This window comes from Perca fluviatilis, chromosome 18 (assembly GCF_010015445.1).
Source record: "Perca fluviatilis chromosome 18, GENO_Pfluv_1.0, whole genome shotgun sequence".
Lineage (NCBI taxonomy): Eukaryota > Metazoa > Chordata > Actinopteri > Perciformes > Percidae > Perca > Perca fluviatilis.
This window is the reverse complement of record NC_053129.1, coordinates 23,502,002-23,510,582: the sequence shown is the minus strand read 5'-3', so window position 1 is coordinate 23,510,582 and position 8,581 is coordinate 23,502,002. Positions and strand designations below refer to the sequence as shown.

The window sequence follows — 8,581 nt, the reverse complement described above, 5'->3', positions numbered from 1 at the left end:
TCGTTTAAATAGAAGATGCACCTGCGCCCATCTGTGCACCCATGGGCGTGCTGGTCTTTACAGGGAGGTGTGTTCAGGTGCATTCCTTGCGTATCGCTATCTTGAGGCAGTGATTGCGCCATTGACCAACAAAACCCTGGCCTAAAGTCAGTAACGCAGCACTTCATTGTTATTTTAAAAGCGCATTAGTAAAATGTGCGCGCACTGTGCTTGCTACACACAGGGACGCGCAGCTGCACACAAACATGCAAAAGATTTAAAACAAAAATATTACAATGTGAAATAGTATTATGGAGTTTTGGTGGCATAGTGCTCGTGCCATATATGATCTGCTCGCGCACTTTCACGCACGAGCAGATCAGTTTCTTCTCCTGAAAATCTCCTTCCTGCTTAGCAAATCCGCCATCATAATAGCATTGCGCCAACGTACAAACGCGCCTGGCTTTTAAAGGGAATGGGAGATGACACTGATTTGTTTATGGCATGTTACGCCCAAAACACACCTATGATTAATTAAGACACAACCCTTTTGAACCACGTGCACGCCGTTTAACTAGCAAAAGTGGATTCGTACACGGCCTAAACTCACCTTAGATCGTTAAAATAGGGCCCGGTCGTGTTAGTTAATTGTGCCTTCAGTTAGTTTTTTTCCATTATCAAGGCACAGGCTACATTGCCCACTATGTGGAGCTCTTGTTCTGTATTTCTGCAGTGAGTATCTGGAGGGTATGAACATCTAATTTTGGCAAGAGTGTAGCTCTGAATGTCAGTTTTCATGTTGGTTTCTGTAAACATTTTAATGGAAGCAGAGTCTCATTCTGACCTGAGCTGACCTATGACCGCTGCACAGTACAGAAGGGCTTTAATGTCACAAGTGTGTGCACCACACACAGCCTGGGGGATTTTTTCTGTCAAGTCTATCAAGTCTATTGTCATGTGGGAACAGAGCTTTCAGTAACAACACAGCATGTTTAAGTAAGTGGGACAGACCATTGACAGGTGGTTTCTGGTTAATAGCGTCAGAATGAGTCCTTATCCCTTCAGTGTGAGACGTGCCTTCAGTAAAAGATCGTAATTGACTTGTGGTCAGCTTGTATATGTGCTTGTATTTTGAACACACGCAGTATATGCAGCGCTGTCAATTTTGATTTTCACAAAGAGGCTTGTATATTTTGAAGCCATCTATTTAATGTAAAAAAAAGAAGAGATTTTTGTATGGTTTTGATGACAGGATCCTGGCCTTCAAACGCTGAGCTTACTCTCCTTTAGACTGGACCATGAAATAAAGTCTTGCATTCAGCAGCAGGCCAATTTAATAAGCCAAAGTGTTTGTAATGATTCTGTTTCGGCTTGCCACAATGTTGGCCATGCGGCAACTCAGTGAGCCGTAGGCCTGCTGCATGTGTATGTGTTGCTTTGCAGTCATTACATAAACCAAAGCCCAAAGCACTTGCCAGGCCACAGGAGCAGCTGCGGAAGGAATCTGGGAATACATAACACACGTCGTTTCAAAACTCATGGAGCAGTAAAGAGGATGGAGAACGGAGCTGGTCACTGCTTTGGATTGTGTCCTGGTTGTGACCTTTTTAAAGATTGTTTTCCCCCGGGGCTTTGAATTTTTTAATCATCTACACAGATGCTCACAGTTGAGGCAATCATTGCACTGTTCTCTGTCATGTAGCAGCTCCGTTGGGGGTTTAGTTTCTTCCTCAAGGGTACCTTGACAGTTAGGAGCAAAAAATGTTTGTACAGAGATTCAAAGTTGGTGGAGACTACTTTGTCTGTCTCTGTCTCTGGGACTATTGTATTCTTACCCACTCAAAGGTGCCTACAAAAAGGGAGCAATTGTAGTTTGCTGTTCCTCACCATCTCACCTCTTCTATTACTAGAGGTTTTAAGTTTGAATTACATGATTCTTGTCATCTTTTCCCACTCAAATCTGTCAAAAAGGAGCTGTTTTGTCTCCCTGGAAACTGGAGAAGAGTCTGAGCAACAAAAAGTGTCCCTATTGCAACCATCGGCTTATTGTTGCATCCTGAGGCAGCAGCAGGAGTCTGGGGCAGGGTGACCTGCATGGCTGCTAACTAGTCTGCAGCGTGTACTTGGTTAAGACACTGAGGTCGTAGAGAGCAATATGGATCAAATCCTCAACTGAAGTTGATGTAATTTTATGTCGGGATATATCGATACAAATCAAGATATACTGTAGAACATTTTCTGAAAAAAATCAATTAAGAATTTAGTTTGTGGGAAAAATAACCAGACAGGAAAGTCTGTTTTTAATTTGTACCTGAAGAATGAAGGTGCTTAATTACATTTATTTTTGGTGTAACCTTTATTTATCCTGTTCACACTTGTTTTTACTGTAACAGTTTAGGAGAATAATGGCAGGTGGAGGGAGTGATACACATCCACTGGTGCTACTGGCTACTAAGCAGCTCCACTGGTTCTACCAGCTTGGTCACTCTAAGAGGAAAGGTTATGATTTATGTTCATCTGGTAATGCACCCCAAGGTTGTTGGGACAAACTGTACTGTAAAATCTATCAAAAAAAGAAAAAAGAAAATTCTTTCTCCTTGGGCTCATCTGACGACTCTAACAGGCCCTTTATACCTCCTCTAGCTCAGGGACAAATTTACTGACGTCTTCGGCCTAACCCCACTGTGAGCTGACAGGCATAATAATTGTTGTGTAATTAATCACCAGGTTGCAGGCTGAATCTATTTTCTGCCGAGAAAAAAAACTACTCAAATCGTGTCGGGAGAGATGTTTTAATTTTATGCCTGGCGTAGAGAGGTCCCTGGATGTTGCTTTGTTGTGTGAGGCTGACATTAATTGAGTTTTTCCTTCTCTTACAGTCTCACTCACTCCTATACTAACACACACACACACACACACAAACACACAAGTTGGTGACTCAGGGTCTTGCTTGGTTGGTCTGCTGGGCTGTGAGGATTTGTAACCTAAAATCCAGACTTGCACAGTGACAGTGTAACATCTTAGTAACTCTGCAAGACATTTGAAGTCTGGTATGGTTTGAGAGTGGAGGAAAAGAGGACGAAAGCGTGATAATTCAGCCATGCAATTTGGACTTAACATACTGATGTGTTTGCCAGTGCCGCACGCTACAAGCAGGACAGAGATAAAACAGAAAAAAAAACATGGAAGTCTGAATAATCTTCAAAATGCAACAGAAGATCAAACTAAAAAAAATGAAAGGGAAATAAAAAAGAAAATCAAACTCATGAATGATGTCAGCTTTAAATCTTATCATAATTAGGCTACATTTGCTTTGGTGCAAAAATAGCCACAATAACGGGTGTATTCCAAACCTATGATGGCCCTTCTGAACAGCACGATAAAAAAAAAGGTTTTCGACACACTCGTCATACTGGCAGATGCTAAGACAAAAAATGCTTGAGGGTAGTCAAGTCTTGGGGAACTTCAGGGAGAGGAAAAAAGCACAAAAAAATTTGTTCCAAAAATATCCTCCCCATTCTGTCTGTAAAGTTGAAAGTGACAACTGCAATACCTTTGTTCTTGGAGCGCAGCGGCAAAAATAGCTTTCAATAATGTATTAGGAGAATAAAGACTGTGAGCTGATTCCTGGGGAGACGGCACTCAGCTGTGTATGTGCTAAGACCAGGAGCTTTCTCGGCTGTGCACCGACTGTGAGGATAGATCAGGCTGGTGAACGCAAACTGATCCTCTTTACTTCTAAGAGTGCTCTATTTATCCAGGAAGGAATACAATCTTGGCCTCGGAATAAACAGCTCACCCTTCTACATATATGTATGTCTGATCTCATATCTTCACTGGGGACTGGACAATCACTGATAATGACTTAGGACCTGAAATGTTGCTCGTGCACACAGTTACATGGACAACCCGAACTAAAGACAAGCAGTGCAGAACCGCAATGTAATGACTGAAATGCAAAGTGCCCTGACCGACAGAGCATTCACCTGAGTCTTTGGAGGTTTAATTTTTTGCGTGCCTGAGTGTGATAAGTGGCCATCCGAATGTTGTGACTTTCCTTCAAGCTCTGTGGAGACCAGCCAACTGGAGCACAAGTGGGGGGGAAAAACCCTCACTGATCTGAAATCTGAAGAAAGAAGCACAACAGAATTCCAGGCAGGCATCAATTATTAAAAAAAAGCAAGACAGCAGTGACACAATCTACAGATTATACTCTTTTTTTTTCTTCTTTTTTTTGGGTTTACCTGACAGTACTTTGGCTGGTTTGACTCGGAATGAAAGATCACATATAAAAGGTGAATATTTTAACCAAGGAAAGTGACACTCCTACATGAGTTTTGAGTTTTTGCCGTCCTGGCTTCCAGGTTATCAAACAGTCATCAGCAAACTCTGTGGAGTGTTTTAAATATTAGAGCTTCTCTGATCTTATTTTTTTATATGATCTTAATATTTGTAATGCTTTGATGTAATATTTAATCAAAACATTTTCTCTTATTTTACAGTTTTTTTGTTCTCAAATTCTTACATTGGTAACCATGAACCACGTTGTAACCCAGGTTTTGAAAAGTGCCACATAAATTAAATAAAGTATTTGTTATATAATTGAGTCATTATAGCCCTCTCCCGCAGGGGTCACTCCAGCCACCTGCAACATACTGTGTGCATTTGATGTAATGTTTTTATCTCAGCCTTAAAAGGGTTTCATTTGAAGTGTTGAAGAGTCTCTGAAAGATAAAATTTGCTTTTATTCATGTGGGTCTCTTTTGTGAGGATTCACATGATGTCACCCTTTAATTCATGCCCTTTTCTTGCACTGAAAGAGTGTTTTGACTACACAGAGGAGGATAATGACTCTAGTTCTAGTAAACATGTAATCTTAGATTTTCACTTCTTATTCTGTAGCCCCCTTTTTTTCAAATATAAAAAGAGCATAATGGATATTTATACATTTTAGAGGTGATATCATGGAGGTGATATCATTCACCCACCCACCCACCCACACACACACACACACACACACACACACACACACACACACACACACACACACTTATCAAACCTGCAGTCTGCAAATGAGTTTCACACTTGGTGCAGTCCTTTGAAACTCTACAGGTGTAATACCATGTAGGATGATTCTTTGAAACGGTTTTCCTGAAACCAACCTGTTAACTATGTACACCGCACTGACTCATGGAAGCATATACACCCACTGACTCATGTTGTCCCTACTTATCTGTAATTCTGTGTAAGTACAGTGAGCAATGAACAAACAACGAGCCAGACCTGACCCCAAAGAAGCCTTGTTTGTCTTCATGGTGGGGGGTTGTGTGGTTGGAAAATACAACAAAGCCTGGTGTAGTTTGAATGAATGTGGGAGCTGGAGAGTCTGTCTGTCTCTGCATTTCCGCCTTTACTCATCCTTCTCTCAATCCGCACTTCCTCTAACCCCCTGAATGTCTGGATGGTTGTTAGTGGAGATAATGTGGTTGAACTTTTTAATATTGTGTTACTTTGACATCAGCTAAAATTCGTCATATATATTGCCTAGGGTGACAGGTTATTAAATGCATAAGTGAAAAAGCTTTTAACCGTTTATAAGCAAACTGTGGAGATAATGGATTAAAGTGGATCAGACTTGCAGGTATTTGGACCCATATTCTTAGTCACGCTAACGGTATGGCTCTAGGGATGGCAATGTTGGTCTGTCTACTACGGTCTACTGTGTAATAATTACTGGATAGATTTCCATATACACTACATTCACGGTCCCTGGAGGATATATCTTAATGACTTTAGTGATCCTCAAGTGCCACCATGAGGTTCACATCTGTGGTTTCGAGAGGAATATCTCAACAATTATTGGATGATTTCTCATGAAATGTGTTTCAGACATTCATGTTTCCCTCGGGATGACTCTTAATGAATTTGGTGAGCCACTGTTTTTTTCATCTAGCGTCGTCATGAGATCAAAATTTCCATTTGCCGACTACTTTCGTTTGCAAAAACGTTACTCCCATCAGCCTCACCTGTACTTTGTCACATGATCAGCATGTTAGTATTGTTGTTGTGAACATTTAGCATTTAGCTCAAAGAACTGATTATATCCATGTCCTTATCTTAAAAGGATATGTTTGGTGATATTCTATACTTTTATATTTAAGAAACATTCAGTAATTTTCTACCACAGCCGCTTACTGTGAGTTTTACTCAAACAAAGTGTAAATAGTGATAGTATAGAAGTCAAACACAGAGCTAATCAATATAAGCTTTGCTGAATCGGCCTGCTAGTAAATGTTCATTGCCTGACCTCACTCAAAACTGTGTGCTTCTTCTTTTGTATTCAAAAAGCTGTGATGGTGTATTACAGGCTGACATTTCGCCGCTGGCCTTCTTTCTATGCTGGCCTTTAAATTTGCTGTTTGTGTGTCTTTGTCCTGTGTTTAACTGTGTTAGGTCAGATTAACAAATGGTAAGGCCGGTGGCAGGCTGAATAACAGCATTAAACCAGCGGACAATGGGAGCGTGGGACTAAGCCCATTCACAACCTGTCTGACAGCTTGTTTCGTTGATGTCATCCTCTGACTCAGGCCGTTACCACCGCCGCTGTCACCCTGGACGCTTGGATGCATGACATCACCAAATGACACACATCACTCTCCACTACTGCCTCTCTGCTTTAATTTCTCTTCCTTTTGTCTCTCTCTCTCTCTCTCTCTCTCTCTCTCTTCTCTGTCTCCAGTCATCTGCATACTCATCAGCTTTCCTGCATTGTCGGCTTCCACTTTGTCAGTCCGTGAACAAGGAGGAGAAGAGCATGAAAGGACATCATTAGTTTTCCAAGGAGACTCCAAACAAAGGGAGAGAACAAAGATTGTAGGATCACGGGAGGTGCTCTCTGAGGATTTTAGTTAATAGAGTACAAGATTTTTTCCAAGTGGTTACTGATGTTCACTGCAGACGGAAGAATAACAAAAAATATGGTGAATATCACCATTCATTGTTTCAGAACGAAGATCAGTGAATGATTTACAGCAAGTTAACATCTAAAATAGGCACCAATGTTTTGGGATCAGGTAATATGATCAACACATCGTCACTGTTCATTGAAAACAAATTATGTGATTTGGAAAATTTTTTTAGAAAAAAATTTATGGGTTGAGGCAATTCTTCTACTAAAACCCCATTCGATGATCTGAAAAAATGCATTGTCTCAGAGCTGAAAACAGAGCCGGTTTTCTTAGCTCTTGAAAAGCTGATGTTTTGAGGATACATGACAGTGACATCATACAGTTTATAAGGTTTTCAGTTATGATCTGCTCCCATTCACACACCAGGAAATTGAGAAACAAATAAAAACATTTTAAGCTCTCAAGCAAATCTCACAGTCTTCACCAGCAGATAGTGGTGGTTTAGATCTTGGTCATTTGTAACTATATATTCTAACCGGCTGAAGGATTCTAGTCATGGGACGTCTGGATCTTAACAGTGTCGGAGAAACAAAGATTTTTAACGTATAACTGTTTTTTCCCCCTGTGATTTTACCAGATTAAAGCTATAGTGCGTAGTTTCTGTTGCCCCCATGAGGAATTCTAAGTAATGACAACAACGCTGTCGGCGCGTCCACATGATACAAGCCTTCCGTGATCAGGCACCACCCCCACCCCTCCTCCAAACAGTTGCTATTATAGAAATACAGAGAGAGCTGTGTGGAGCTGATAGTCTTAATTACCCTTGTAGCAACTCATTTGGCAATGGCTTGAATGTAACAGACGTTAATTAATATCAAAAGGTTACGCACTAAAGCTTTAAATCACCGGGTCCGTTTGTTTTGGAAAGGAGAAAACCACTGCAAATAATTTGGCTAGATCATTTGTATACTACTGGGTAGAGTAGTGCATCATACGATATTAGTCTTGCACGGAGCTGCTGTAACATAGTTGTGCGAGAGAAAACTCAGATTCGACAGATAGTCTAGCTAGCTGTCTCGATTTACCCTGCAGAGATCTGAGGAGCAGTTAACCATAGTCCTCATAAATCCACCAGAGTTTAAAATTCCAACACAAAGAAAGCGGAAGGAAACTGACATGGGCGACAATACATGCATCCGGCGGAATTTCCTGCGTCACCAGAGCAATCCTGGAAGTGGAACGTCAAGGATATAGACTATACCATACAGACATATATGTTTTTTTTTTTCGTTTTTTTTATATGTAAAAAGTAACTAGTAACTATAAGTGCAAATTAAAGTAGTGGAGTTAAAAGTAGCCTACAGTATTTTCCTCAGAAATGTAGTGGAGTAGAAGTATAAAGTAGCATAAAATGTAAATGCTCAATGTACATAGTTACTTTCCACCACTGCCAGCAGATGAAGTTTTCTCTGTTGTCATTGAGATGGCTCAGTTGTCATCATGTGACCTAAATATGGGACTTTTGGTCATGTATGTAAACAGGTGGTCGTATATGGGAGGAGGAATTGTGACTCAAATATGGCCTTTGAAAGTGATGGTGTTGTGTTTCGCTCTTGTCTACGCTTATTCGGTTATCACTTTCATCACATCCTGTTTGCATAACAGGGACATAACCGACACCATAATATAATTTA

General features: G+C 40.7%; 1 long non-coding RNA gene across 1 annotated transcript in view; it reads right to left on the bottom strand.

Moving 5' to 3' along the window:
• Positions 1-4,018: 4,018 nt before the first annotated feature.
• LOC120546283 overlaps positions 4,019-8,581 on the bottom strand; it is a 30,866-nt gene continuing 26,303 nt past the window's right edge. The window contains exon 3 of the long non-coding RNA XR_005636851.1: positions 4,019-4,105. This is a non-coding gene — a long non-coding RNA (uncharacterized LOC120546283). The remainder of the gene's footprint in view (positions 4,106-8,581) is intronic.